Consider the following 6730-nt stretch of genomic DNA (forward strand, 5'->3'; position numbering starts at 1 on the left):
TAGGCTTAAGGAGCCAATTTTTCTAAAAAGATAACAAACAAAAAAACCCCCAAACAAAATGAAACAAAAAACCAAATAATACCCAAAAACAAAACAAATAAAATCAACTTTCCTCTTTTTCTTTCTTATACCAGAAAATTCTTACCTGAAGCTATATTTGTTTGTGATTAGTATTTCTGCCATATGCTCTCAAAGCATTGTCATTGCTTAGATTCTAAAATTTTCTAGGGGTAAGATAACATATAGCTGTTCTATATCTTTTTACTGCAATCAAGAAACATCCTCCAAGTGTTTTCTTTCTTTTCCTGATCCTACGAGAAAAGATGGGCTAATTTCACAAACTCAAACATGCTTCTCAAATTAGTCTACTTAAATTGCTCCTTACGTTGGTAATGTTAATCAGATCTGAACACAATCTTTCTTGTTTCTTTCTTATTAACTTTCTGACTCAGATACTTGTTTTTTCCAACTTTCTCTAAAGTGTCTTAGGCTTCCTATTGTGAAAAATAAGAATTCAATGAGTACTAGGTTTGCCAAAGCACTGATTATTGAAGAAAATCCTATTCAGTGTCACTTTTCCATTTCCATTATATTACATTATGTACAGTGAAGAGGTAGCATTCTGCCTAGGAGCAGGCAGTAAGGAGGTACATGACTTTACATATTTTATAAAAATAATAAAATATCAAAATAAAAGTTGTTCTGTATTTTTATTATCACCATGATTCAGCAATTTTCAATAATGTCAGTAATAAAATAATCTTCCTTCAGAGAATCATTTGTTAAAGTTCAAAAAATGTGGTTATAGTCATGTTAAAAAAATGTATGTGCTTCCAATTCACATATTTTATTGTGTCCTTTATTAAATATTGTATACTATATGAAAGTTAATTCAAAGAACTGTCAGATATTCAGAGAATTCTCAGTTACATGGTAAGCCCCAACACAAGTGGACTCAGTTATAGTCATTTCTTTTCTAAATATTTTGATCTCTAAATACCTCTATATATTATCAAGTACAGCGTGTCTCCAATGTGGTACCACATATTATTGTTTTCCAAAAGTGGACACAGAATAAACAGTGTCAGCACAATGAATGGATAGATGAAGAAATGGAATTCAAATTATGTCAATTTTATCATTCTATGTGACTGCTGGAAGTTTTATTTTAAAACTCAATAGAGTGAAATAATATGTGGACTCTGAAATACATAATTTTTGTTTGAAAAGTTCACATTAGGCACATATATAATATTTTACTGCTTTTAATAACATACAAAAAATTGGATTTCATTATTCTATTTTAATTAATTTTTGTTTTAAAACAGAAAACAAGTCATAAAAATAAAATATCACACCAGTGGAGGAATTGACTTGTTACTCAAAACAAATATTTTATGTTAGGTTGTAAGAAAAGATACTTAGTAATTTATAAAAAGTAATTTAAATAAATTATTATATCAAACTGAAACCAAAGTTTATGATGTTCACTTGTTATAAAACTTTATCTACATAGTTTTTTGTTTTTTAGTTTTTTCTCTCTCCAGGAATTTGGAGTAGCCTAAAGTCATTATTATGAAAGCATAATGATTCTACCTTCTGTAAAGCTGTGTAAAAAATTTTAAAGTGAGGTACTTTGTCAACATGAAGTGATACCATTCTAGTGAAGTAAAACAAGGAAATAGAAGTCAATACAGGAGGTAATTGAATCATTGTCTGAACATACTCTAAAAAGTGTAATATATAAAATACTGTATTTATTCTTGAATTTGTAGAAAATTCAGGCTTACACATCCAAAGAACTCATACAAGAAACAAAATAATATTTAAGTGACACAGATAAAGATGAAATTGAATGATTTTCTCTCAAGTTTGATAATTTTGAACAGAAAGGAAGTATCATCAAAAGTCAAACAAATAGTGATGATGATAATAATGATGATGCTAAGGAGATGCTTGGCTAAGACTTTGTTGAAAAAGATATGATAAATGAAATTTTAATGTATTATGATTTCACTACTTGGTCAATATTTGTTCTAGGTGACTGAGATTTAACCTGGTTAAAAGAAGAAGTGGGCCATATTATAATAAATGTTGTTATACAATTGAGTGAGAATGAGAAAAGAACAAAGGAAAGAAGTCATTCTGACCAACTTAGAACCTTTATATACTTTCCATATGGTGGCAAATTGAGAGTTTATGTGAGTTGTTTAGAAACTGAAAAAATTACTTCTTTTATTAGGTTTCCAGTAATGAAACAAAAGCTGGCATGTCCAGCCTAATAAATCATTTTAAATCCTGCTGAAAGGTATATCCTAAAGTCCCTGATCTTAAGACATCTGAACAATATTTTTCTTCTTATAAAATGGAAGATTTGTATAATATATATGAAAACATATACCTACATATTCACACATATATATGCATACATAGGTACACATGTACATATATGTATGTATATGGATAAAAAATGACTTTTTAGATCCTATTTAGACTTAATAATGCTCTCAGCCAAATAAAATATCCTTTCCCTGATCATAAAAACCACATCATCAGCAAATAAAGAACATTGTTTTGAAGTTGAAGAAATTACTTCAAATTATGACCCAAAGCTGAAGGAACATTTTGTAATGTTTTACTATGCAGTAATGTATTACTATGCTAGTTTTTTTCTGAAGAGAGATTGGTCTAAATAATTATATTCATCTTCAGGAAAATTACCTCAAAGAACAGATAGTTGCTAAAAATGCAAAGTAGTTTGAAATTCTTAACTTTCCCAAAGCTTTACAGTCCATTCATTTATACAAGTTGATCAAATGCATCAATCTTGAAAATGGCCAAGATAAAACGAATTAATTTTGAGCCTTTATTTTCCAGGAAATTCCCTGAAACAACTGCACAATGGTCAAGAATATGACAACACTATAACTGTGGCCAATACACATGATGGTAAAATATCAAGTAAATGAGTGCTTAATTCTCCTTTGTTCCTGGAGCACATTTTCCCCCCAAAGTTTAACAGAATTCACACTTTTAGAAGGATCTCCTCAGTAAAATGTATTTTGGAATTTGTGAAAAATAAACTTATCCTTCCAGGCTCACCTGATCAATGGAAAGTGCTGCAGAATGTAGATATTATCACTAAGACTTTCTTAAAAGATGTAGTGCTCATTATGAAGCTGTGTGTACAGGAAAGATACATTTTGACATTTTGAAAGTTGATTCAACCAATGAAGTACTGGGTGATCCAAAGGAAAATGTGGACACATGAACATCAGCTCAGATGTTGTTTTCTGCTATGTCTTTTCTGAGTTCTCTCACTTGAAAGCCAAATTTGAAGTGTAAATATTAAAATGACACAAATATTGCAAACAACCAGAATAAGATTTGACTTATTTACAGTGAAACATCAAATTTTAAATTAACCCTTGAAGATTGAGTAAAAAAAAAAAAAAAATGGAGTTAATTAACTTTGTACAATAAAATGTATGGAAATGAATATTTGCAGAAGACAAAGACCAAAAGAAATGGTAAAGGATAATGGTGTTATATCATCAGAAAATAATCAAAGATACAGTATTTGAATGTATTTTCATTAACAGGGCAAGGATTCTAAATTAGTAGATCAAATGAAGTCAATGTACACTTACATTTAAAGTGTTTTCTCTGAAGAAGAAAACTTCAAATATATTTTATCAAATTGTAACAGGAATATATGATAAATTATCTGGTGAAAGTATTTTTAACTATAGAAATACTAGAAATTTGCTAGAATCAATCCTGAAGAAATAAATACATAGACATTATGGAAATGTCTGGATTTTATTGCAAAACTTATTTTTTTATGAATGTCTGACAAACTATTATATTTGAGAATTTATTTAGTAGGGGCATCTGGATTGCTCAGTCAATTAAGCATCAGACTTCGGCTCAGGTCATGATCTCATGGTTCGTGAGATTGAGTCCCACATTGGATTCTGCACTGATAGTGCAGAGCCTGCTTGGGATTCTCTCTCTCTGCCTGTCCCCCACTCATGCTTTCTCTCTCTCTCCAAATAAATAAACTTAAAAAAAAAAAAGAATTTATTTTGTATAATTGTCACATCAAGTAAACAAACTTTTGAAGTTAAATATATTAAAAATACTTCATCAAACATGAATGAAAAATGGAACTAGGCTATGCTAATTATTAGACACCAATATATGAAGAATATAGATTTTGACAAACTCTTTGATAAGTTTTCATAACTTAAGGCTCAAAACTAAAATGTAATGTTATCATTCATTTCTGTGATAGACCAATATATAGATACAAAATTATAAAAAACACAGATTTTTAAATCAAAGTGACTTAATTTTTGTTTATTATTTATATCATTGTGTAGTATTGATATTTATATTATTTTACTTGTATTATTAGAAGTACAGAATTCAACTAAAGAAAACATTCACCATATGCTTTATTTGACCATTTTTATTAATAATTTAAATTCATGACTATTTCTGAAAATAATTTCATCATATAAAAATAGTAATAAAAAGGATAAGTTCTGGGAATCAAAAGCACTAGTCTGGCACACTGCCTTTTGTATCATTAAAATCATTAAATCTCTGACCAAATTGTCTTTCATCAGACCAACCCCAGCCTAGACTCAATATAGTATTATTGTTCTGACTATCCTTTACATTGGACACAACTTGTACACTATTTGAAAATCCAGCAGTCGCAGCAGTCAGTGTCATGCAAGCTTTAAAGCGCTTTTGCTGGTGCAACCTCACAAAGCATTGCCTTAAGCTGAGAATCTTGCAATGTGAGTCTTGCCCTGAAGTTTCTGTAAGACCCATGTGGAAAATGTCATCTAATCGGACTGCCTTGTAACTGGAGGTATAAGCAATTAATGTCAACAGGGCCATCCTGGACCATCAGGGACAAAAAGTATTGGATACATATGTCCCTATTTCATCTTTGGGTAGACAAGTCTGTGGTACATTTTATAAGGTCCTTGGAACATTCCAGTGGGAATGGGTAACATTTGCCCAGAGAACACCCAACTCCATGACATCCTTGCATTGACTGTTCCTCCTTCCCTATTTTACTCTTACAGCCCTGCATTCCACCTCCTACCTGGGATCACATGCCAGGGTACATCAGTGGCTCAGTCAGTTAAGTGTCCAACTCTTGATTTTGGCTCAGGTCATGATCTCACAGTTCATGGGTTTGAGCCCGCATCAGGCTCTGCACGGACAGTGTAGAGCCTATTTAGGATTCTCTCTCTCCTCCTCTCTCTACCCCTCACCAGCTCTCATCATCTCCCTCAAAACACAAACTAAAATGACAGTAATAATAATAAAAATAATACTAAACTAGCCTCACACAAGCTTTGACTTGGGTTCTGTTTTCAGAGTAGACTTTGAGCTAAGGAACATTGAAATATGTCATCCTGTCTGTGTCTTTCCTTAGAGGCAAACTGCGTTAATTTGTCAGGCATTTTCGTGAAAACAGGAAGTACCAGTGTCTCTACCCAGGAAAAGTGTTCACCTTGAAACTCAAATTATAATGTTTAAAGTTTTTACATTGATCTGTCCAGTAATCTACCATGAAGTCTGTCCAGCTTTTCTGTGACAGCTGAATGCAGCTGTCACAGTATTTAAATGGTTGTTCCTCAACTGCTGTTGTTACTGGCTCTCAATCTGCTGCTCTAAGGGGTCACATGCCAATTTTGCAGCAAATCTCAGCTCCCTCTGAGGGAGTCATTCCAGTTTGCTCTTACTTCTCCTATATCCTCCTTTGATATATGTTATTGTAGTTTTTTCCATATCAAATTCAAACAAGTTTGATGAACATAAAAGTCAGAATGATGGAGATGAAATGTCATCTTTCCTATGGATACAGGTGAATTTGGAGGATGCAGCTTTGGTGAATTTTAATAACAGGTTTCTTATTGATGCACCAGAGAAAATCTTTCTATAGATAAATTGAAATATAAACCAGAATGTAAGGGTGCTTGAGTGGCTCAGTCAGTTAGGTGTCAGACTTTGGCCCAGGTCAATATCTCAGTTTGTGAGTTCAAGCCCTGCATCTGGCTCTGTGCTGACAGTTTGGAGCCTACAGCTTGCTTCTGAGTCTGTGTCTTCCTCTCTCTCTGCCCCTCCCCTACTTGCACTCTGTTTCTCAAAACAACAACAACAAAAACAAAAACAGAATTTACAAAAAAAAAAAAAAGAAAAGCAGCCCACCAAACTTTCTGAGCAGATGTCAATTCTCTGTTTAGGAAGGACTAAATGTTTTAAATTTACCTCTAGTAATACTGCCTTGTTTTCTCATATTTTAATAATTATCCCTAATTGACTCTCAGTCTATTGTCTAAGATCAAGTGTAGTATCTGTCCTTATCAATTTAATAATCATTAATAAAGCTCTAATTTTGTCATTTACACCAAAAAATATTTTTCAAATCTGAAGGTTTATTTTTAAGAAAAGATTTTATTTTCTGAACAGCCTGCTTTGAGAATGATAGGCTTGGGGAATTCTTATTGGAACATAAAATGACTTTTGTTTTTTCAAGTGGTTTCTCTCTTATTGCTTCTTTTGAACTCCATCCTAATCTTGATGACCCTCTTTGCTTATAAATCACCCCTCGTCTACAGGGATTTATATAACTTTGGACTTTGGAAAAATTAAATCTAGACAGAAAGGGAAAATAAAGAAAGAACAAATAAGAACATCTCGA

At 32.0% G+C, this 6730-nt stretch overlaps 1 pseudogene; it reads left to right on the top strand.

Annotated features, from left to right (window-relative positions):
- Positions 1-6344: 6344 nt before the first annotated feature.
- Positions 6345-6440, top strand: LOC144230532 (U2 spliceosomal RNA; annotated as a pseudogene).
- Positions 6441-6730: the final 290 nt, after the last annotated feature.

Source organism: Crocuta crocuta, unplaced genomic scaffold (assembly GCF_008692635.1).
Source record: "Crocuta crocuta isolate KB4526 unplaced genomic scaffold, BGI_CrCroc_1.0 scaffold560, whole genome shotgun sequence".
In the NCBI taxonomy this organism is placed as follows: Eukaryota; Metazoa; Chordata; class Mammalia; order Carnivora; family Hyaenidae; genus Crocuta; species Crocuta crocuta.